Source organism: Primulina eburnea, chromosome 9 (assembly GCF_022965805.1).
Source record: "Primulina eburnea isolate SZY01 chromosome 9, ASM2296580v1, whole genome shotgun sequence".
Classification (NCBI taxonomy): Eukaryota; Viridiplantae; Streptophyta; class Magnoliopsida; order Lamiales; family Gesneriaceae; genus Primulina; species Primulina eburnea.
In genome coordinates, this window is record NC_133109.1 from 10,027,575 (window position 1) to 10,053,419 (window position 25,845).

Here is a 25,845-nt window from a genome sequence, read left to right on the forward strand (position 1 = left end):
CTTGTCTTTGAGTATATCCTTTTGCCACCAATCGCGCCTTGAAGGTCAATACCTTCCCATCCGCCCCAAGTTTCCTCTTGTAAATCCATTTACACCCTGTGGGAACAATTCCCTCAGGTGGATCCACGAGATTCCACACTTGGTTCGAATGCATGGAATTCATCTCAGATTCCATCGCTTCAAGCCATTTGAATGAATCGGCATCAGATAACGCTTCCTTGAAGGTCCTTGGATCACATCCATGGTTAGGCTCATCATGGCCCTCTTCAAGAAGCTGACCATACCTCATAGGTGGTCTCGAGAATTTCTCGGATCTTTTAGGATCTTGTATCTCCTCTCTTGGCTCTTCGGGTGTGGGTTCTATAATTGTGGGTGTCTCTCGAACCTCTTCGAGTTTTATCATCTCCCCTTTTCTATCCAATAGAAAATTCCTTTTCCAAAAAGGTTGCATTCCTAGAAACAAACACCTTTGTTTCTTGGGGATGATAGAAGTGATATCCAACTAAATTCCTTGGATATCCCACAAAGTAACATAAAATGGATCAACAATCCAATTTATCTCCCACTACCTGCTTCATAAGCAGGGCACCCCATATTCTAAGATAAGAATACTTAGGAGGCTTACCCATCCATATCTCATATGGTGTATGCCTTGAATGGACATTTAGTAGAATATCTTTTAATTTTAAGTTATAGAGATTGTTTTCAAGTTTTCAAGTACCAATCAAACATTCATTCATGTAAATGTTGCAAACACCTTTGCAAAATAAACAAGAATATCCATTTTTATCACCATAGAAATGGAAACAATGTTTTTACAAAATTAGGTACAATCAAAACATCTCATAAAATTAACTTAAAACTAATGTTCAATAATAAGTAAACATCTTCAATGGCCTTGGCAGCAACTCTTGCTCCATTGCCCATCCTCTAGAAGGTCACACCTTCCTTAAGCATCCTACTTCTTCCCATCACCTATAACCCATTACAGAGATGTGAGTCACAATCGGTATCTAATACCCAAGAAGTAGAGTTAATTGAAATGTTTACTTCAATTTAGAACATACCGTTTCCAGAACTTTTCTGGGCAAGATATTCTTTGCAATTACGCCTCCAATGTCCAGGCTTCTTGCAGTGATGACATACATCATCAGTCTTGTCAGCCTTCACTGGTCTGGCTGCCTCAACGGGATTCGGAGATTGCCTCAACAAGGGCACGTTCTTCTTGGGACGTTGGAAAGAACTCTTCTTTCCCTTCCCATGTGGATCAATCTTCGTACCAGATGAAGAACCCACATAAAGAACCAACTTCTCTTTCTTGATGGTGGATTCAAATGTAACAAGCATGTTTACCAACTCCTCAAGGGTCGGTTCTATCTTGTTCATGTTGAAGTTCATCACAAAAGGATCAAATGAGCTAGGCAGCGATACAGCAACACGTCGGTGGTCAACTCCGAAGGCAAGATCAGATCCATGCCAACGAGCTTGTCCACGAGCCCGATCACCTTTAGGCCATGCTCATGGACCGAGGCCCCATCTTGCATGTGTAAAGTGATCAGCTCCTTGACGGTAGCATGCCTAAGAGGACGTGTTTGCTCTCCAAAGAGCTCCTTGAGGTGCAAATGAATGTCAGCAGCACTCTTTGCACCCTCAAAACGCCTCTGCAGCTCATCATTCATAGAAGTCAGCATATAACACCTGGCTATCAAGTCATGGTCACACCATTCCTTGTAAGCTTGCAATTCCTCAGGATTGCAGTGAGTCGGAGCCTCAACAGGGGGCGACTCAGTCAGTGTATATGCTACCCTTTCCGAATTCAAGACGATTTTTAGGTTTCTTAGCCAAGTGAGGTAATTAGGTCCAGTTAATATGGTTTTGTCGAGTATTACAGATATTGGATTGCGAAGCGATGACATTGTCAATTTGTACTGAAAAGTAAAAACAGATAAATGTTGATGACTATTTTAAAATATTTAGTAAAATATGAAGTTTGGACTTTTACTTCATAAATATTTGCTCCCACTGTTTTGACATCTTTCACTACTCTCTAGTGAAAGCGGGAAACTCCTTTCCTCAGTAGGTACGTAAGGTCCAATTAGCGAATTATGATCCCGAATAATATCAGCCAATCACAATTCCTAAAAGGTAGTTTCCAATTGCATCACAATGCAACCCTTAACGTAAACTTTTGTCTCACGTTTGATTAGGACCCAATAATATGACGTCGTTCATCTTTACGTGTCAAGCCTAACCCATCGATATTGAACCTTAATGGACGGTCGCCATGAGTTCCCTCAATAATATGAGCCGAAATCATGGGAGTTCCACGTAGTTCACATCACCATGTCAATGGATGTCACAGCTTTCCGGCACCCAGGGCCCACCCAATAATATGAGCTGAGCCCCGAGTACGGGTAGCGTTCATCATGCACCCATTGTCTGTGGGGACCCGGGCTCTAATTCTTTTTCTTGGGATTAAATGGATCATTATTCTAAAACGGGGGTCAATTTTTCGTTTTTACATTTAATCAAATGTAACTAAACAAGCAACAATCTTTATTTCATTTACAGCATACAAACATAAAATACATGTCTTATTCTGTATGTCTTCAACTAACCAGTATTAAAAGACAGTACATAATAAAAGACAACTACTGGTCCATCTGCTACGCCCGAGATCTCCACGCTAACACGATCATCTCTGTCTCGACTAGAACTCTAGGGATCCCGTTGTGAATAAGACGTCACTGGCTGTCACCTACCCTACCAATCGAGGTGCTGTACGTCTTATTCCTAGACTTCGGCCTGATCTGTATCCACGTCTACAAAGGGGCGGTGATCTTCCCATAAGCTGAGATATCGCCGAACATCTAGTAGTCTGCCTGATCTCCAGACTGCCCTATCTTAATGCATGAATGCAAAATCTGCAAACAAGCATAATGCAATGCTACACGACCTGTAAACAAAGCATAGCAAGATCTGCATACAAGTTCTATAAACCAATCTATAACAATCATAATCATATCAAGGTATGAACAATAAAACAAGTATGTGATTTTGGTTGGGCAACTCAAATGTGATCTCATTTGAGTCGTGATTCCCCAAACAAAACATGTACTATACCTTTCGTCGTAGAATCGCTGTCACGATCGCCAATACGAATCTGAAATGGAAATGTTGATATAAACTCTATCAATTCCTAATCTAATCAACACATATCCAAGTCACTACGTGATCTCAAAACAATCTGACGGCATAACGACGTAATTCTCGATACCGGTCAATCAATTCTCAACATATACCAACATAGACCAATATCCCATTTCAAGAATCAATAATCGATCTCATAAATACATTATACTCTCGCAAATCTGCACATAACTCAAGTTATATAACTAAAATTCTATTACAATAGCATATGACATCCGTTTTTCAATCCGGTTTCGATTCTACAATCCTCAACTTAACAAGAACACATAATCTAGTGTAATTCATAATTTCCCCAATCCATATATTTCAAAACATGCTGGAATTAAGGAAAACTTACGTCACCTTGCAGCTAATACGGAGAGGAGTTCAAAACCGAAGTCGGATCGAAGTTTGGATAGTTAAATCTTGTACAATCGTAATGTAAAGGTGTTTAAGAAAGAAAGCTTTCCTCCTCAGCAACCTGCCGATTCTTCTGTTGAATGAGGAGAATTCGTGCCACCTTATATATATATCTTGCATGCCTAACACACATGGCTCATCCTTTGCATTACACGTCTCGTGCATATGCGCGGCATTATTCGCGCATATGCGCCGAACCTACTGTCTCGGCAGATTTAGCACTCGCGCATATGCGCCACTCTTTCCGCGCATATGCGCCAATGCTACTGGAATTCTCATGCATATGCGCGCATTCCTTCGCGCATATGCGCCATAGCTTCGGCCCTTTACATTTATTCTTCACCTTTCACATCTTTTCTCATGTCTTTCCTACCCTCATTTTACATAGTGTTTCTCATGCAATGTCATGCACTCTCACACTATCGAATATCGCATAGATGAAGATTAATAAATCTCGAGCCTTACATTTCTCCCCCTCTAAGAAATGATTTCGTCCTCGAAATTGTAGATGATCAATTCAAGTACATACAAAATGCAATACAATCAAAATTGAAATAACTACTCACACCATGTAAATAACTCGGGATGCTTCTGTCGCATGTCTGTTTCTGTTTCCCAAGTTGCTTCCTCAACGCCATGACGACTCCACTGAACTTTCACTAGAGGAATATTCTTCGTTCTGAGCTTATTTTCTTTCCGATCAAGAATCTGTATCGGTTGTTCCACATAGCTCAATGTCTGATCAAGTTCAGCTTCGTCAGGTTGAATGACATGAGAAATGTCTGGCATATATCTTCGTAACATCGATACATGAAACACGTCATGTATTCCGGATAGAGAAGGAGGAAGTGCAAGTTGATAAGCTCGATCGCCAATCTTCTCAAGAATCTCGTAAGGACCAATGTATCGAGGAGATAGTTTCCCGCGTTTTCCAAATCGAACCACGCCTCTGAATGGAGAAATCTTTAAGAATACTCTATCTCCCGCCTCAAATACTAACGGTCTACGTCTGATATTGGCATACTTTGCTTGTCGATCTTGTGCTGTCTTCATCCTCTTCTGAATGAGTTTCACCTTCTCTGTCATGTCACGAATCATATCTGGCCCAAGTTCTGGTACCTCTGAAACGTCATCCCAATATAGCGGAGATCTGCATTTCTAGCCATACAAAGCTTCAAATGGTGCCATCTCGATACTCGTCTGATAGCTATTATTGTAAGAGAATTCACAAAGAGGTAGAGAATCTTGCCAACTAATGCCAAAATCTAGCACGACGGCTCTCAACATATCCTCTAATGTCTAGATAGTCCGTTCTGACTGTCCGTCTGTCTGAGGATGGTAAGCAGTACTCAGGTGTAAGGTCGTACCTAAGGCCTGCTGTAAACTGTGCCAGAAGTGTGAAGTAAATCGTGGATCACGATCTGATACGATAGACTTCGGCACTCCATGCAATCTGACTACCTCTCGAATATAAATCTCCGCCATCTGATCCTGCCTATACGTCATTCTGTATGGGATAAAACAAGCAGATTTGGTCAATCTGTCAATAATAACCCAAATCGCATCGCAGCCTCTGGACGATCGTGGTAACTTCGTCACAAAATCCATGGAAATGTGATCCCATTTCCATTCTGGAATGGCTAAACTTTGAAGTAATCCACCAGGCTTCTTCCTCTCAGCTTTCACTTGTTGGCAGTTCAAACATTTAGACACAAATTCGGCAATGTCTAACTTCATTTGTTTCCACCAGAACTGTGTCTTCAAGTCATTGTACATCTTTCTGCCACCAGGATGGATGCTGAACCGACTACAATGTGCCTCTGTCAGAATTTGCTGTCTCAATTCTGCAACATCTGGCACAACTAGATGGTTATTCACGTACAACACATGATCTCGTACCTGATATTCTGATACATGCCCTGATCTGACCATTTGGATTGATTTCTGCACATTCTGATCAGTTCTTTGTGCTTCCTTGATCCTTATAATCAAATTGGGCTCAACTTGGATCGTAAAAAGTCGTAGTGGCTTACTATCTGTATCAAATTCTAATCCAGATGTACAGAAATTTTCAACTAACTTGTTAACACCTATCGTCGATAAGGACAAAGAACATACCTTACGACTCAAAGCATCTGCTGTTGCATTTGACTTCCCTGGATAATATTTGATTTCGCAGTCAAAGTCTTTCAGAAGATCTAGCCATCTACGCTGTCTCATATTCAGTTCTGATTGAGAAAATAGGTACTTTAAGCTCTTGTGATCGGAAAAGATCTCAAATTTTTCGCCGTAGAGATAATGACGCCAAATCTTTAATGCAAATACGATAGCCGCCAATTCCAGATCATGAATGGGGTATCGTACCTCATGTGGCTTCAATTGTCTCGAGGCGTATGCGATCACATGGCCTCGCTGCATAAGAACACATCCCAAACCTCTATGAGAAGCATCACAGTATACAACGAAATCACCCGTACCTGAAGGTATCGTCAGTACTGGAGCACTGGTCAGCCTTTTCTTCAATTCTAGAAAGCTAGACTCGCACTCCTCTGACCAAACAAATGGTGCATTCTTTTGCGTCAATTGAGTTATTGGCTTTGCAATACTGGAGAAGTCTTTGATAAATCTTCTGTAGTATCCGGCTAAGCCCATGAAACTGCGTATTTCTGGTACAGAAGTCGGTCTCGACCAACTGATCACAGCTTCCACTTTACTCGGATCTACAGAAATACCATTTCCAGAAATGATATGCCCCAAGAATACAACTCGATTCAACCAAAACTCACACTTTGACAATTTAGCATACAATCTCTCATTTCTCAGTGTCTGCAACACAATCCTGAGATGTTCTGCATGCTCATTCCTATTCTTCGAATACACCAAAATATCATCGATGAAGACAATGACAAATTCATCTAAATACCTCCGAAACACTTGGTTCATCAAGCCCATAAATACCGTAGGAGCATTTGTTAAACCAAAAGGCATGACAATAAATTCGTAATGTCCATACCTGGTTCGAAATGCTGTTTTCGGTATGTCTATATCTCGAACTCTGAGCTGATGATACCCAGAACGAAGATCAATCTTCGAATACACAGAGGATCCCTGCAACTGATCAAATAGGTCATCGATCCTAGGTAAAGGATATTTATTCTTGATCGTTGCCTTGTTCAGTTGCCTGTAATCAATACACAATCGCATCGAACCGTCTTTCTTCCGCACAAACAGCACCGGAGCGCCCCAAGGAGATACACTAGGTCTGATATATCCCTTGGCCAGAAGATCTTCTAATTGTGCTTTCAATTCTTTTAGTTCGATGGGTGCCATCCTATACGGAGCTCTCGAAATAGGGACGGTACCTGGTGTAAGTTCAATACTAAAGTCTACCTCACGAACCGGAGGTAATCCTGGGATCTCATCTGGAAAAATATCAGCAAATTCCCGCACTACTGGTATTTCTGCCAACGCCGGGCTCGACTTCTGCATATCTACAGCATAAATAAAGAAACCATCCGCTCCTTTCTGTAACAATCTGTTCATAGTAAGAGCCGAAATCAAGGGAATCCGAGATCTGGAACCCTTCCCGTAGAATTTCCACTCGTCTGTCATCCCGGGTCTGAATCTGACAATCTTATGGAAACAATCTACAGTGGCTCTGTACTTTGTTAGCATGTCAATACCGACTATACAATCAAAATCAGCTAGACCCAACACTATACAATCTAGGTCAATCTCATGCCCCTCAAACTGTAGAATGCAATGTCTAACCGTAGTTACAGATATCAATCCACTTCCCAACGGAGAATTTATAGATACAACATCTAATAAAGACTCAACAGGCAATGAATGCAACAATGCAAATCGCTCCGAAATGAATGTATGCGATGCACCTGTATCTATCAAGATATAAGCAGGATAACCAGAAAGAGAGCAGTTACCTGCTATAACATCATCTGGTGCATCTTGTGCTTGCTCTTCGGTCAATGCAAACACTTGGGCCTGTTGCCTCGGAGGTTGACTCACCGTCTGACTACCTCGAGCTCTGGGTTGGGTCTGTGCTGGTGGAGGCTGAAAACTGGGGTACTGACCCGAATGCTCTTCCACTCTGGCCTTGCTGTACACCTCTCTGGGGACAGACTTTGGCAAAATGCCCCGGTTGCCTACAAATGTTGCATCGGCCTGTAACTCCTTGGCACTGTTCAGTCGCATGCCTACCTCCACAAGAATTACAGTAAACACCTGAAGTCCTTGAACTTTGATCAAAACCCATCTGTCTTGATCCGCTGGAGCTGGACGAACTGCTCCCTGGTCGCTTAAACTGTTTCCCCTTCGCCTTCAGCTGTTCTTTGCGTCCACTACTACTACCACCGCTTTCGAATCGAGGAGGAGGAACTTGGGATGGAGGTGGTGGGGGTCTCGGACTCGATGCAACATACTGGAGCACTCCGTTGCCTAAGCAATCCTGCTTCAGCTCCTTTGGCACGATTCAATGCATCCGAGAAATTATCGGGTCTCCCAGTATTGACCAACGTAAATATATCTGGATTCAGGCCATTTATAAACTGATCTGCCATGGCCTCATCATTTCCTGAAACATGGGGTGCAAAACGAAGCAAAGAAGAGAATTTGGCAACATACTCCTCAATGTTCAATTGCCCTTGCCTCAGATTGGCAAATTCAGCACCTTTGTCTTTACAGTAGGAGATGGGAAAGAACCGTAAATAGAACTCCGTCTTGAATCCCTTCCAAGTAATCTCGGTACCCCGCTGCTCTAAAGCTCTCTTAATGTTCAACCACCAATTCTTGGCTATATCTTGCAATTGATGGCCAATTAGCTTTATTCTCTTCTCATCACTATACTCCAAAGAGTCGAATAACATTTCAATGTCCTCAAGCCAACTTTCGCACTCGATGGCATTCTCGGTACCTTTTAATGTGGGAGGTCGAAAGGATTGGAATCGCTTCAGCAACGTCTCCATAGGGGTCGCTGTAACATCCATAGGATCTCCGGATGTGCTCCCCTGTTCTGGCGCTGCTGGTCGTAGAGGTACTGCTGCTCTTCTAGGTGGCATATCTAGTAATCCAAAGGATTAGTATACAAATATACAACTGTCTTAGCCATCCTCTAGTCAGTTACCTCTGATCTAGAATCAGTTCTGATTCAGTCAATCACATGCTGAAAGAAATCAAATAACAACATGTAATAGGAAAGCAATAATCATGCTAGCACGTCATCAAGCAAGGAAGAAGACTCGATCTACCCCGCTCATTCTATCCTATCTCAGTCTAAAGGAACTCTCTGCTCTGATACCACCTGTTGTGGGGACCCGGGCTCTAATTCTTTTTCTTGGGATTAAATGGATCATTATTCTAAAACGGGGGTCAATTTTTCGCTTTTACATTTAATCAAATGTAACTAAACAAGCAACAATCTTTATTTCATTTACAGCATACAAACATAAAATACATGTCTTAATCTGTATGTCTTCAACTAACCAGTATTAAAAGACAGTACATAATAAAAGACAACTACTGGTCCATCTGCTACGCCCGAGATCTCCACGCTAACACGATCATCTCTGTCTCGCCCCAGATCCTGCCCCACCTGTTGTTATGCACACATACAGACATAACAACAGCCGGAAAACCGGTGAGAACAAATCCCAGTATAAACATGTAACATGCGTATAAACAATATAAACATGAAACATGCTGATATGAATGTCATTCATATAAAATCATGCAATGTGAATCTAATCATGTCTAGACTCGACTCGACTAGAACTCTAGGGATCCCGTTGTGAATAAGACGTCACTGGCTGTCACCTACCCTACCAATCGAGGTGCTGTACGTCTTATTCCTAGACTTCGGCCTGATCTGTATCCACGTCTACAAAGGGGCGGTGATCTTCCCCTAAGCTGAGATATCGCCGAACATCTAGTAGTCTGCCTGATCTCCAGACTGCCCTATCTTAATGCATGAATGCAAAATCTGCAAACAAGCATAATGCAATGCTACACGACCTGTAAACAAAGCATAGCAAGATCTGCATACAAGTTCTATAAACCAATCTATAACAATCATAATCATATCAAGGTATGAACAATAAAACAAGTATGTGATTTTGGTTGGGCAACTCAAATGTGATCTCATTTGAGTCGTGATTCCCCAAACAAAACATGTACTATACCTTTCGTCGTAGAATCGCTGTCACGATCGCCAATACGAATCTGAAATGGAAATGTTGATATAAACTCTATCAATTCCTAATCTAATCAACACATATCCAAGTCACTACGTGATCTCAAAACAATCTGACGGCATAACGACGTAATTCTCGATACCGGTCAATCAATTCTCAACATATACCAACATAGACCAATATCCCATTTCAAGAATCAATAATCGATCTCATAAATACATTATACTCTCCCAAATCTGCACATAACTCAAGTTATATAACTAAAATTCTATTACAATAGCATATGACATCCGTTTTTCAATCCGGTTTCGATTCTACAATCCTCAACTTAACAAGAACACATAATCTAGTGTAATTCATAATTTCCCCAATCCATATATTTCATGTGGGGTCCCGGACGCTAATCATCTTTGGGATTTAATTATCAATTAAGATAAAACAGGGTCTAAAAATTTTTTTTCGTTTTAAGATATAACTGCGGAAGGTAATGGAATCTAAATACTATACATGTCTATATAAAATACATTTCAGTATTAAAGTACAACGAGCTAATCTAAGGTTCAACTACTAAAGTCCAGTAATAAAACCAAGTCTACTGTAAGTCCGGAATCACCATGCTACACTCGTCTTCTCTCATCATCATCTTGACCCTGATCCAGCCCCACCTGTTGCCATGCACACATACAAAACAAGACAACAGCCGGATAACTCCGGTGAGAATAAATCCCAGTATAACACATGGTAAACATGTATATACATAAACTAGTTCATGAAACATGCTGTCATGAATAACATCAAAACATTAGATTTCCTAAGCTATGAAATCTAATCACAACAAGCATGCACGTCAAATCAGCTAAACATGCATATAACCAACCTAAATCATAAAAACATGCTAGCACAACTGGAAGCAATAACGATGGGTCCCATGATCTAGGAGCCACATCCATATGTGCATGCAGTCCTAATCAAATCATGTCTAGACTCGACTCAACTATAACTCTAGGGATCCCGTAATGAATAAGACGTCAATGGCTGTTACCTACTCAACCGATCGTGGTAACTGTACGTCTTATTCCTAGACTTCGGCCATGGCTGTATCGTGGTGCTACAATAGGACAATGTCTGCTCCTATGTACGACACACCGAACGTCTAGAAGTCTGACAATGACTGTCAAGACTTTCCTATCTTAACTGCAATGAATAACAATCTGTAAACAAAGCATAATCATATTCATAACTGAATATCACCGTTATCTTACCTGCTTGAATACAATTCTACAATCAAAGCATAATCAGGTAACTATATAAATAATAATCTAGTATGTGATTTTATTGGGAAACTCAAATTAATCTAATTTGAGTTATGCTTCCCGAATATCACATGAATTATACCTTTGTCGTCCCCGTCTGATGAAGACGAAGTCTCGAAGTCGAATTTGTCCATATCTGATCTGAAATGACAATAATCAATACAATGTATCAATGTATAATCCAATTCAAAATCAGTCTGGTCAATATCTGAATAAACTACAATCTGATTCATATTAACCATATCACAAGATAACAGAAACCAATACTGAATCTGATCAATCTGTACCAACTGATGTTTCTACGGCATAACAATACTGTCTCGATAACCCCGTCAGTCTAAACATCACAAATATAATACCAGACTTCAAAATCAATACTGATACAAATTGTAATCTCAATAACAATACGAATCTGATATAAAATCTCAATCAAATCAACTCTGAAAATCATAACAAATACATAAACAATCTGTTCTTCAATCTGACTTCAATTATACGATGTCTACAGTAGCAGAAACACCATATCTGAATCATATTCAATTCTAACAACATCAGAAATTCAAATCTTGTCTAAACGTAATAAACTTACGTCCTTGTGTAGCCTGCGTTGATAGGAATACAGTACCGAAGTCGGATTTCAATTTGGATAGACGGTTCGCTCGCCAATCAATTTCTAAAATCACGAACAAAGCCTTTCTCCCATTTCTCGATTTTTCCTCTGAAATCTGAAGGAAAACGAGCTCTATATATATATATATATATATATATACTTACACTCACATGCAGCAAAGCACATGGCTCGTCCCTCGCGCAACACGTCTCGCGCATATGCGCGACAATCATCGGCGCATATGCGCGAGACACAAATCTGTGGCGCGTGTCTCGGCAGCATCTTCCGCGCATATGCGCGCCATCTTTCGCGCATGTGCGCCACAGCCTCTGGACGCTCCGCGCATGTGCGCGCACCCCCATCGCGCATGTGCGCGAGACTTTCTGCTCGGCACTCGTTGGCTAGCGCATATGCGCGACACACCTCCGCGCATATGCGCCCAACCTACTGGACCTCCCGCGCATATGCGCCAGCATCTTCGCGCATATGCGCCACTGGTTCTGGCCTTGCTGCGCATGTGCGCGCATTATCTCGCGCATGTGCGTGCAAGCTTCGGCCAGCTCCGCGCATGTGCGCCAATCCATACAGCGCATGTGCGCGAGGCTCTTTCTTGGCACACACATTTACACCTTTCTCATGTGTTCTAGTCCGATCCGTCCCGTCCATATTTATCGCGATTAATTCAATAAATTATTCCGGATTAATCTCCGATTACTGTAATCATATCCCAATCATTTCAGATTACGGTAATTAAATTCTCGGGCATTACATTTCTCCCCCTCTTAGATCTGAGTTCGTCCTCGAACTCACCCATCATCAAGCCAAATCTATCAGAAGAACTGTATAACAGAGTTTAACATCCAATTCATTTCACTAGCCGAATCAATCCCATATTACTGGCTATACAACATCCGTATACGCCAATTGCAATTCATACCAAAGCAATACCACCTGTAGTTGCTATTCTATCTGTTTATCCCAATCAAGGACCTATTCCATCTTCGGTTTCAAATACCAATTGTCATCATCCGACATTGGTTTCTTACACCTATTCCTTCTGCACTATCTTGATAACTAGTGCTAACATCCAGCACGAGAGTTCTATCAATATTTTTCAATATCTGAACAAGACACTCCGACTACCTGTCAATTTGTGAACAATCTGCCACAGAGAGCTGATGATATAATCTACCACAAGTACACACTTAATCGTAATCATAGTCTGATATACTCTACTCGAAATCATCCTTCTAGTCAATCTGACTATTTCTTTGACAGGGATCTCTGTCATTTAGTTCTGTTTGTACATCTTCTTTACAAACTACTAGATATAGATTGAACAATCTATCAATCACGATCAGACCATATCCCAATCTGAAGAAAATGGCGGTAATTTCATTACATCAGTTCTAGAAATGTACTTCCATTTCTATTCAGGATTATACTAAGTCGGTAATCATCTTCTGATTCCTAGTTTTTGGCTTCTTTTGTTAGCGATCCAGACATATCAGTACCATTTTTACCAACCTTACAACATAAATTGCTGTCCCAACTGATCTCATCTGTCTATACCAATACTATCGGTTCGAATATCATACATTCTGAATCATCTGAATGAAACTGAATTCCTTACTGTGCAATTCTGACAATGCCTGAGAGTTCAGATTCGAACTATGCTGTAAAAGATCAGTTCATAACATAATATAAATAAGAAATACCTACCTGGTATTTGGCTCTGACTATCTATATCAAAAACTGGAAAAAATTTTTGCAACATTCTGATATCACACAATAACCAAACCCATAGAAAACGCAAAATCATATCGATGTTATATGGATCTGATCCACAAAATACAGGTCTGAAAATTCTGATCATCGTTCGGGACTACTGTATTTTCCACAAACAACTCTGATACAATTGGAACTGCATAGTATCACACACTGAATAATACTTACAATAACATCAACTCAAACTCAGAATAGAAATGTCCTATGCTGATCTAATGAGTTTAAGAAACTCATAACATAATAGATTCTGGCTGGCTGACCAATCTTCATACTGCCCAGATCAACGGCTTTATTTCATCTGCAAATAGAATATACTCCCAAACAATATAAGATGTCTCAAATACTGATTTAGAATCATAACAATACTCAGCAGATGTAAATCAACACAAGAAGAAGATAATCAGAATAAGATCATCTGTCCCAATCAGATAAGAAAGTTCTGACATATCTGACATCCTGCTAATTCTGACATTCCTGGTACCACATAATCTGAATATAACCTGTATCAATAACTGCATTCGGATCCCTACCTGACCCATTGCTGTATACAATAATCACAGTTCTCAGAATATTTAACCCAGTCTTCAAATATTCAATATAAACAATCAGATGCTGTGGATATATCCCGGAATCATAGATATAACAAGCATAATTCTTCAAAATACCCCTGAACACATAATCTGTCAATCTAGAAACAGAACTAAAATGTCTTCAAGAGAAATACACAATTAACTGGATTCTTTAGCCCATACTCTAATCTGTCAATTCTTTCAATTCTCTCTAATAAAGAACCCATCTGACATCTTATTTAAGCAAACACCAGTTAACTATTATCTTACTATCAAATTTTAGGCTCGATTGCAGTGGATCTACTGGATACATAAGGATGCCATCTGTTCCTTTCTGTAATAATCGAGTCCTAAACCTTAAAATTTTCTAAGGACTTCTAGATCGAAAATCCTCATTTATCACCAAGATCTGGTCTTAATCTTACTATTTCTGGAACACATTCTACGATATTTCTGTACTTGTTTAGCATATACATGTCAATAATGCAATCCAAATCAGACAATTACAAGTACATCATAATCTAATCCAGTCCCATCTTCATCTAACTGTAGTATATAATATGTCACAGACATCTCTGACCTCAACATATTCCTTAACAACCAAGTAATCAATACTACAGTATACACAGACCCCACAAACATAGCATATCACCATGCTACTCAATCACAGATACTCATGAAGAATGCATTAGTACACATCAATACGTATGCAATATAATCATAGAGTAACAGTACCTGTCACTATATCATCAAGTGTCTCCTGGGGCTGTTCTTCGATCACCATATCCAGATGGTCCTGCTCCCTGAAATCTTCGGGAACCTCTCTGGGGACAAACTCTAGCAAAGTGCCCCGGCTGTCGACAGATACGACAACTACCAGTAACTCCCTGGCATAGCTCCGTGGGATGTCTTCCTCCGCAACTTCTGCAATACACTCCAGTATAACTTGGACCAGAAACACTAGAGCTAGATGAATCGCTTCCTAGCTTCTTGAATGGCTTCTTTCGAGCTTTCAGCACATCTTGCTTCCCACTCGTACTGCCGTGATCATATCGAAGAGGGGATTGCTGTGTCTGAAGTGGCTTCACACACAACCTTGTCAATTGTCTAATCAGACTCGCCTCAGCTCTCTTTGCTTTACTCAAGACATCAGCAAAATGATAAGGTTGCTGCACGTTCATCAGGGCAACTATCTCTGAATTCAATCCTCTGACGAACTGATTCACTACAGCTTCGTCATTTCCAGTCAAATGAGGAGCAAAATGCAGTAGCGTAGAGAATTTCGCAACATAATCTTCAACATTCAGTTGACCTTGTCTCAAATTCTCAAATTCTGCTCTTTTGTCCTCCCGGTATGAGACTGAGAAAAATCTTTGATAGAATTCAGCTTTAAAGACTTCCCACGTAATCACAGTACCACGTAGTGCTAATATTCCTTTGATTGTAATCCACCAACTTCTGGCAGTCTCCCGTAACTGATAAACTACCAATTTAACTTTCTGTTCATCGGTACAAGCAAGTAAATAAACCAGTATTTCTATGTCATCCAACCAGTGCTGACAATCTTCCGATGTCTCAATACCGCTGAGAATCGGCGGCTGAAGTAACTGAAATTCCCTCAACTTCGTTTCCATTGGAGTTTCTGACACATCTATCTGAGATTCTGATCTATCTATCTAATCATACGAAGTACTGCCTTTTTCTGAAATTCTTCGCGGCGGTATATCTGAATATCAAACAGATTAATACATAATCTATACAATCTGTCTCAGCCCTCCTCTGATCATATACCTCTGATTCAGACTCGGTTCTGATCCAGGCTTAGTAATTACATGCTGCAAACAACTCAGATAACAAGCAACATGTAATAGGGAAAGCAATAAATCATGCTAGCACACACAATGTAGTCAACATTGAAATAAATCTCATGCTAGCAATCACATGCAAGGAAGAAAATTCAATCTACCCCGCTCATTCTCTACTATCTCCGTCTAAAAGATCTATCAACTCTGACTATCTCAATCTAAAGGATCTATCGCTCTGATACCACCTGTTGTGGGGTCCCGGACGCTAATCATCTTTGGGATTTAATTATCAATTAAGATAAAACAGGGTCTAAAAATTTTTTTTCGTTTTAAGATATAACTGCGGAAGGTAATGGAATCTAAATACTATACATGTCTATATAAAATACATTTCAGTATTAAAGTACAACGAGCTAATCTAAGGTTCAACTACTAAAGTCCAGTAATAAAACCAAGTCTACTGTAAGTCCGGAATCACCACGCTACACTCGTCTTCTCTCATCATCATCTTGACCCTGATCCAGCCCCACCTGTTGCCATGCACACATACAAAACAAGACAACAGCCGGATAACTCCGGTGAGAATAAATCCCAGTATAACACATGGTAAACATGTATATACATAAACTAGTTCATGAAACATGCTGTCATGAATAACATCAAAACATTAGATTTCCTAAGCTATGAAATCTTATCACAACAAGCATGCACGTCAAATCAGCTAAACATGCATATAACCAACCTAAATCATAAAAACATGCTAGCACAACTGGAAGCAATAACGATGGGTCCCATGATCTAGGAGCCACATCCATATGTGCATGCAGTCCTAATCAAATCATGTCTAGACTCGACTCAACTATAACTCTAGGGATCCCGTAATGAATAAGACGTCAATGGCTGTTACCTACTCAACCGATCGTGGTAACTGTACGTCTTATTCCTAGACTTCGGCCATGGCTGTATCGTGGTGCTACAATAGGACAATGTCTGCTCCTATGTACGACACACCGAACGTCTAGAAGTCTGACAATGACTGTCAAGACTTTCCTATCTTAACTGCAATGAATAACAATCTGTAAACAAAGCATAATCATATTCATAATTGAATATCACCGTTATCTTACCTGCTTGAATACAATTCTACAATCAAAGCATAATCAGGTAACAATATAAATAATAATCTAGTATGTGATTTTATTGGGAAACTCAAATTAATCTAATTTGAGTTATGCTTCCCGAATATCACATGAATTATACCTTTGTCGTCCCCGTCTGATGAAGACGAAGTCTCGAAGTCGAATTTGTCCATATCTGATCTGAAATGACAATAATCAATACAATGTATCAATGTATAATCCAATTCAAAATCTGTCTGGTCAATATCTGAATAAACTACAATCTGATTCATATTAACCATATCACAAGATAACAGAAACCAATACTGAATCTGATCAATCTGTACCAACTGATGTTTCGACGGCATAACAATACTGTCTCGATAACCCCGTCAGTCTAAACATCACAAATATAATACCAGACTTCGAAATCAATACTGATACAAATGATAATCTCAATAACAATATGAATCTGATATAAAATCTCAATCAAATCAACTCTGAAAATCATAACAAATACATAAACAATCTGTTCTTCAATCTGACTTCAATTATACGATGTCTACAGTAGCAGAAACACCATATCTGAATCATATTCAATTCTAACAACATCAGAAATTCAAATCTTTTCTAAACGTAATAAAACTTACGTCCTTGTGTAGCCTGCGTTGATAGGAATACAGTACCGAAGTCGGATTTCAATTTGGATAGACGGTTCGCTCGCCAATCAATTTCTAAAATCACGAACAAAGCCTTTCTCCCATTTCTCGATTTTTCCTCTGAAATCTGAAGGAAAACGAGCTCTATATATATATATATACTTACACTCACATGCAGCAAAGCACATGGCTCGTCCCTCGCGCAACACGTCTCGCGCATATGCGCGACAATCATCGGCGCATATGCGCGAGACACAAATCTGTGGCGCGTGTCTCGGAAGCATCTTCCGCGCATATGCGCGCCATCTTTCGCGCATGTGCGCCACAGCCTCTGGACGCTCCGCGCATGTGCGCGCACCCCCATCGCGCATGTGCGCGAGACTTTCTGCTCGGCACTCGTTGGCTAGTGCATATGCGCGACACACCTCCGCGCATATGCGCCCAACCTACTGGACCTCCCGCGCATATGCGCCAGCATCTTCGCGCATATGCGCCACTGGTTCTGGCCTTGTTGCGCATGTGCGCGCATTATCTCGCGCATGTGCGCGCAAGCTTCGGCCAGCTCCGCGCATGTGCGCCAATCCATACAGCGCATGTGCGCGAGGCTCTTTCTTGCACACACATTTACACCTTTCTCATGTGTTCTAGTCCGATCCGTCCCGTCCATATTTATCGCGATTAATTCAATAAATTATTCCGGATTAATCTCCGATTACTGTAATCATATCCCAATCATTTCAGATTACGGTAATTAAATTCTCGGGCATTACATTTCAAAACATGCTGGAATCAAGGAAAACTTACGTCACCTTGCAGCTAATACGGAGAGGAGTTCAAAACCGAAGTCGGATCAAAGTTTGGATAGTTAAATCTTGTACAATCGCAATGTAAAGGTGTTTAAGAAAGAAAGCTTTCCTCCTCAGCAACCTGCCGATTCTTCTGTTGAATGAGGAGAATTCGTGCCACCTTATATATATATCTTGCATGCCTAACACACATGGCTCATCCTTTGCATTACACATCTCGCGCATATGCGCGGCATTATTCGCGCATATGCGCCGAACCTACTGTCTCGGCAGATTTAGCACTCGCGCATATGCGCCACTCTTTCCGCGCATATGCGCCAATGCTACTGGAATTCTCATGCATATGCGCGCATTCCTTCGCGCATATGCGCCATAGCTTCGGCCCTTTACATTTATTCTTCACCTTTCACATCTTTTCTCATGTCTTTCCTACCCTCATTTTACTTAGTGTTTCTCATGCAATGTCATGCACTCTCACACTATCGAATATCGCATAGATGAAGATTAATAAATCTCGAGCCTTACATTGTCGATGGAAGACAAGGAAATTATAAACAAATTTATAATTCCCCTTTTCGGGCTTGATACTAATTTTGAATCTTATTCAAAATGAGGGTTTTTAATTTTGAAAGGTCTCATCATTAATTTTATTTTAAAAGCTCGCCATGTTTGATCGTATGTTTGTCGGATTCATGCAACTTTGTTATTATCATAATAATAACGCACATACTCATTATTTATAACATATCATGCATATATTATAAACAGTAAACAAACAAGGATGATCAATCGCCCCAATACTAATGGCCCGTGTGAGCTAAACACGGGCCTAGGTCCAATCCTAGGGAAATGCATGGGATGCAAATGCAACATTTACATAAGCTTCCAATATTTACATGTCTTCGATCTTCATAATCATCATGGCCACCATCTTCCAATCTTGATCATCCACTATACTAATATTTACAATTAAATATCCATGGCACATAGGGATACATCTCATGGGGGGTGGGAACGGGCCATAAACCAAGCCCACTTTAAATTGATAATTATTACAATCATTCAACACAAAATATCCTAGCATACACCTAGCAAATTGGGCTTGGGCTTTTGATCATCCTTCATGCATAATATCACATATCATACACCATCAATTAATTATCACAATAATTAATTGATCCAATATTATATATCTTGATCCAATCACTAACCGCCACGATTATAAACTAAATTAACAAAGTATACAAACACCTTTGTCTACTTTCAAATTAATTTATTTATAACGAATTTCTTGTAAATCACTATTTACTATAAATAATTAAAGTCCAACTTAAATTATTTATTTCATGAGAAAAATTTGCAACTTTTGTAATTTTAAACTTAAGGGCCCAAAAACTCATTTTTCACCAAAAACATTTTGGCCCATTTAAAATCACAAATGTGTTGGCCATCCAATGGCCCAACAACTCAAGGCCCATGACACTTTGATATTCCAAAACACCTTTGAAAACCCTAGTCGTCATCGCCGTCTCCGGAGCTCCGTCGCCGGATTCCGGCGAACAAAAAAATTTTTTTTTTTTTTAATAAAATAGGGGGGGCGGTTCGGGCAGCCCCTAGGGCTGCCCGTTTCGGGCAGCCCCTCGGGCAGCCCAAGCTGCCCGAAATGGGCAGCAACATGCTGCCCAAAAATCGCCCCAATCCGGCCTTGAATCGTTGCAAATTTTCATCTCAATCGGTTAGAAATCGCCCTCAATATAATATCTTGTATATGCTATCCAAAAACTAGTACCCTTAGCTCTGATACCACTTGAAAGGGATCGAATAAGGTGACCGAAAAACACAACGGAAGCTACAAAATTTTCGAAAATCACATTTTCTTGCAATGAAATTTTCGGCCACCATGTGTACTAGTGTAGCATATACACAAATCTCTACTTTCAAGCATAGGGTGTTGAGAAAATTACCTATCAATCTCAAAGATTGATTGTGGCTCCAACTAAGGTGTAAACACCTTAGCTCTTGAAGGTAGACAATCTACAAGCTTCACCTTTCTTTTGGACTCCTTTCTTCCAATCAAGCCCACCACTAACTAGCTAGAACCCTTCTTATTTTGCACTAGAAAAATAAGAAGATTATTCAAAGAGAAGTGATTTCTTTCCTCAACAATTGAAGAAGAAAATTGAGAGAAAAACTTGGAGAAAAATGTGAATAGTAACTCGGCCACTATTCATGCTAGGAGAGAAGGAGAGACAGTTTTTTGGTTGTGGGAAAAGTTGTTCCAAAAAGTTGCATGCCATGCCTTGAAAACACAAAAGTAGTCTCCCAACCTTTCACCTCCCATGCATGCATATTATATGGTTTTTAATCAAATTAAAACATTGGACTAAATTTTAATTATCTCAAACATATTTGAGACTAATTAAACATTACTTGAATTTACCCAAGTCCCACTAGTTAAATAATTATTTTAATTGAGCTCTTCAAGACTCAATATTATTTAATTAATTCAACACTTGAATTAATTTAATTATTTGGACTCTACTAGGTCCACTAGTGTTTAATTAATTCAACACTTGAATTAATTTAATTTAGTCCATAATAATGTTTATGAAAATCACAATTTTCAATTACATTATTCACTTGGCCAATTTTAATTTAGAAACACTTGCTTAAATTAAAATTTACATTTCTCTCATAGAAGTCATACTTATATTTTCTTTACACTTATAAACTCATTTATAAGTCGTTCAACACATTGAATTATTTTCTCCTTTATAGAAGTCATACTTCTAATTTTCCTTACGCTTATAAACTCCTTTATAAGCCGTTCAACACATTGAACTATTTTTACTTCTCAACGGGATCTAGAAAGCTAGTACTTGTGTGGCCCTCAATGGTTCATTGATACAACTAGCCGTGGGTTCACATCTCCATGTGATTCGGACTAAACATGTCCTTATATGAGCATACCCCAATTGCTCCATTCTTATTTATCAACTCCTTGATAATAAGAACGTCAGAACTCAAGTCTGATAGTACCCAACCAATCATGTTAAACGCCTAGCAGCATCGCTTACATGATTCCCTAGGTATCAAATGATAGTGCCTGCAAGAACCATTCTATTATGGTTAGCGTACAGTACGGTCCCTTCAACTCATATATCCCGATCGATTCGACAACCATTGGTTTATCGAGAGTTGTCAATGAATCGATACTATGTGTCATGTCGTAGTTGCATCGATGGTGTAATCTATGAAACCCTTTCATAGTTACCACCATACTCTGGCCAGAGATTTCAACCTACATACACATGATAACACATAGGATATCAATACCCGAAGGTAAGCGGTGAATCCCCGACTACAATGCATCGACTCCTATGTGTTTCGACAGAACACCCAACCTTGCCACCTGATGACCCCATGAGAGTCGATAAACAAGTCAAAGTGTAATTCTAGCACATAGAGTCTCAATGTTGTCCCGGGTCATAAGGACTAATTCTGTACAACCATAAACCAGGACACTTCCACTCGATAAGTGAGAACCACTTGGAAAGTCCTTTTATGGAGGGTTGTTCAGTGCACTCTACCAAGAGCACCTATCTGCATGCTCGGACATCACAATGTCCCCTACCAATGAAACATGGTACTCACATCGCAGATACTAGTCTCTAACTCAAGCGGCCTATATCCTTCTTAGTGGCGGCTGAATCGACTAGGAACCGTTTAGAATATACAGTATTCCAAATATGAGTTTCATGATACTCATCATATGAGCATCTCATATTCTTTCTACTATTTGTATATTCAAGGGCTTTATCTATGCAACTAGCATGGGTATACAGATAAAGATGTGCCATAATAATAATTTCAAATATTATTAAAATAAAGATTGCTTTTACATAGAGCTTCATTGTGAACACTCGGCCAACACTTGGCTCGACGGGCACCTACTCTAACATTTTTGAAGGCCAGGGGAAAGCAATTCAAGAAATCTGGCAGTAGTTCTTCCAGCTCCGGTGGTTCCAGACTGAGCTAGAGTTACACTGTAGTTTATTGCAAGACTTGCGGAGGAAGACATGCTACTGAGCAATGCTAGGGAGTGACTGGTAGTTGCAATTTCTGTAAACAGCCGGGACACTTTGCTACAGTGTGTCCACAGAAAGGTTTGCAGAGAGCTCAGGGGGCCGAGTCATCGGGATCAGCAGCACAGACTGAGAGACGATCAGCTGCTGTTCATACATTTCAGCCAGCCACAGCTCAGTCACAGCAGAGGCCAGGAGGAAGCCAGACAGTTGGTCAGCCTCCGAGACAGCAGGCCAAAGTCTTCGCTTTGACAGAAGAGCAGGCCCAGGAAGCACCAGATGACGTGGTGGCAGGTAACTGTTCTTTATGTGGTTATCCTGCTTACGTATTAATTGATACCGGTGCTTCACACACATTTATTTCTGAACGATTTGCATTAAGTCATGCATTGCCTGTAGAGTGTTTAGCTACTGTAGTGTCTGTCTCTTCGCCTTTAGGGACGGGTTTGATATCCGTGAACTCGGTTAAACATAGTATGCTACAGTATGACGGGCAGGAGATTGAGTTAGATTGCATCGTACTTGGATTGTCTGACTTTGACTGTATTATCGGTATCGATATGCTGACCAAGTACAGAGCGACAGTGGATTGTTTCTACAAGATAGTGAGATTCAGACCAGATATGGCTGAAGAGTGGAAATTTTACGGTAAGGGTTCTAGATCGAGAATTCCTTTAGTATCCATACTATCCATGACTCGATTGTTACAGAAAGGAGCAGAAGGGTTCCTTGTATATTCAGTACATTTACTGAAGTCGAGTCCAGCATTGGCAGATCTGCCAGTGGTACGTGAGTTTGCTGACGTCTTCCCAGATGAGATCCCGGGATTACCTCCAGTTAGAGAGATATAATTCAGCATTGAACTGATGCCAGGTACAGTACCAATTTCTAGAGCTCCGTACAGAATGGCACTAGTTGAATTGAAAGAATTGAAGGATCAATTGGAAGATTTACTGGCCAAGGGGTACATCAGACCGAGTGTTTCTCCTTGCGGTGCTCCAGTATTGTTTGTAAGAAAGAAAGATGGTTCGATGAGACTCTGCATCGACTATCGGCAACTGAACAAGGCAACGATAAAGAATAAATATCATTTGCCTTGTATAGATGATTTATTCGATCAGTTGCAGGGTTCTTCAGTATATTCCAAGATCGATTTGAGATCGGGATATCATCAGCTGAGAGTCAGAGATTCTGATATCTCAAAGACGGCATTCAGAACCGATGGACACTATGAATTTATTGTCATGCCATTTGGTCTGACGAATGCTCCAGCTGTATTCATGGGATTGATGAACCATATATTCCAGAAATATCTCGATGATTTTGTGATTATTTTCGTCGATGATATTTTGATTTATTCAAAGAATATGAGTGAGTATGCTGAGCATCTAAGAACTGTGTTGCGAATTCTAAGGGCTGAGAAATTATATGCTAAATTATCGAAATGTGAGTTTTTGCTAAGACAGGTAGTATTTCTGGGTCATATTATATCTGGAGATGGTATATCAGTTGATCTCAGTAAAGTGGAAGCCGTGATTTCTTGGCCAAGACCGACATCAGTACCTGAAATTCGAAGTTTCATGGGTTTAGCAGGATATTACCGTCGTTTCATTAAAGATTTCTCGAGTATAGCTAAACCAATTACTCAGCTGACTCAGAAGAACGCTCCATTTGTTTGGTCTGAAGAGTGTGAGACCAGTTTTCTGGAGTTGAAGAAGAGGTTGACCAGTGCACCGGTGTTGACTATTCCATCCGGTACTGGTGATTTTGTGGTTTATTGCGATGCTTCTCACAGAGGGTTGGGATGTGTGCTGATGCAACGAGGGCATGCTATCGCTTATGTCTCAAGACAGCTTAAACCACATGAGACTCGTTATCCAATTCATGACCTAGAATTGGCAGCCATTGTCTTTGCATTACAGATATGGCGACATTATCTTTATGGTGAAAAGTTTGAGATATATTCTGATCATAAGAGTTTGAAATATCTGTTTTCACAATCTGAGTTGAATATGAGGCAACGAAGATGGCTTGATTTGCTTAAAGATTTTGATTGTGAAATCAAATACTATCCAAGAAAGTCTAATGCAACAGCTGATGAACTGAGTCGAAAGGTATGTTCTTTATCCTTATCGACGATTGATGTTTCAAATTTGATCGAAGACTGCTGTTTGTCTGGATTAGAATTTGAAACAGATTATAGACCGTTGAGACTTTATACGGTGCAAGTAGAACCAGAGCTGATTATGAGAATTAAGGCAGCTCAGCGAAGTGATCAGAATGTACAGAAATCAGTATCGATGGTTAGAGCAGGACATCGATCAGAGTATCAGGTACGTGATAACGTTTTGTACGTGAATAATCGTCTGGTTGTGCCGAATGTTTCAGATTTGAGACGACAGATATTGTCAGAAGCGCACAACAGTCGGTTCAGTATTCATCCTGGTGGTAGAAAGATGTACAACGATTTGAAAAGACAGTTCTGGTGGAAACAAATGAAGACTGACATCGCCGAATTTGTTTCCAAATGTCTGAATTGCCAGCAGGTGAAGGCAGAAAGAAAGAAACCAGGAGGATTATTACAGAGTTTGTCCATTCCTGGATGGAAATGGGATCACATTTTCATGGATTTCGTGACACAGTTGCCGCGTTCCTCCTGAGGTTGTGATGCGATTTGGGTCGTGATTGACAGATTGACCAAATCCGCATGTTTTATTCCGTACAAGATGATGTACAGGTTTGACCAGATGACAGAGATCTATGTCAGAGAAGTGGTCAGATTGCATGGAGTGCCGAAGTCGATTGTATCAGATCTTGATCCTCGATTTACTTCGCACTTCTGGTAGAGTTTGCAGCAGGCTCTCGGTACGAAGTTACATCTGAGTACCGCATATCATCCACAGACCGACGGACAGTCAGAGCGGACTATCCAGACACTGGAGGATATGCTGAGAGCAGTAGTGCTAGATTTTAGCACTAATTGGCAAGATGCATTGCCTCTTTGTGAATTTTCGTACAACAACAGCTATCAGACGAGCATTGAGATGGCACCATTTGAAGCGTTGTACGGAAAGAAGTGTAGATCCCCTCTCTATTGGGATGATATCTCTGAAGTGCCTGAGATTGGACCAGATATGATCAGAGATATGACAGAAAAAGTGAAGCTGATACGAAAGAAAATGAAGGCAGCGCAAGACAAACAGGCCAAATATGCCAATGTTCGACGCAGACCGTTGGTATTTGACGTAGGAGACCGAGTATTTTTAAAGATTTCACC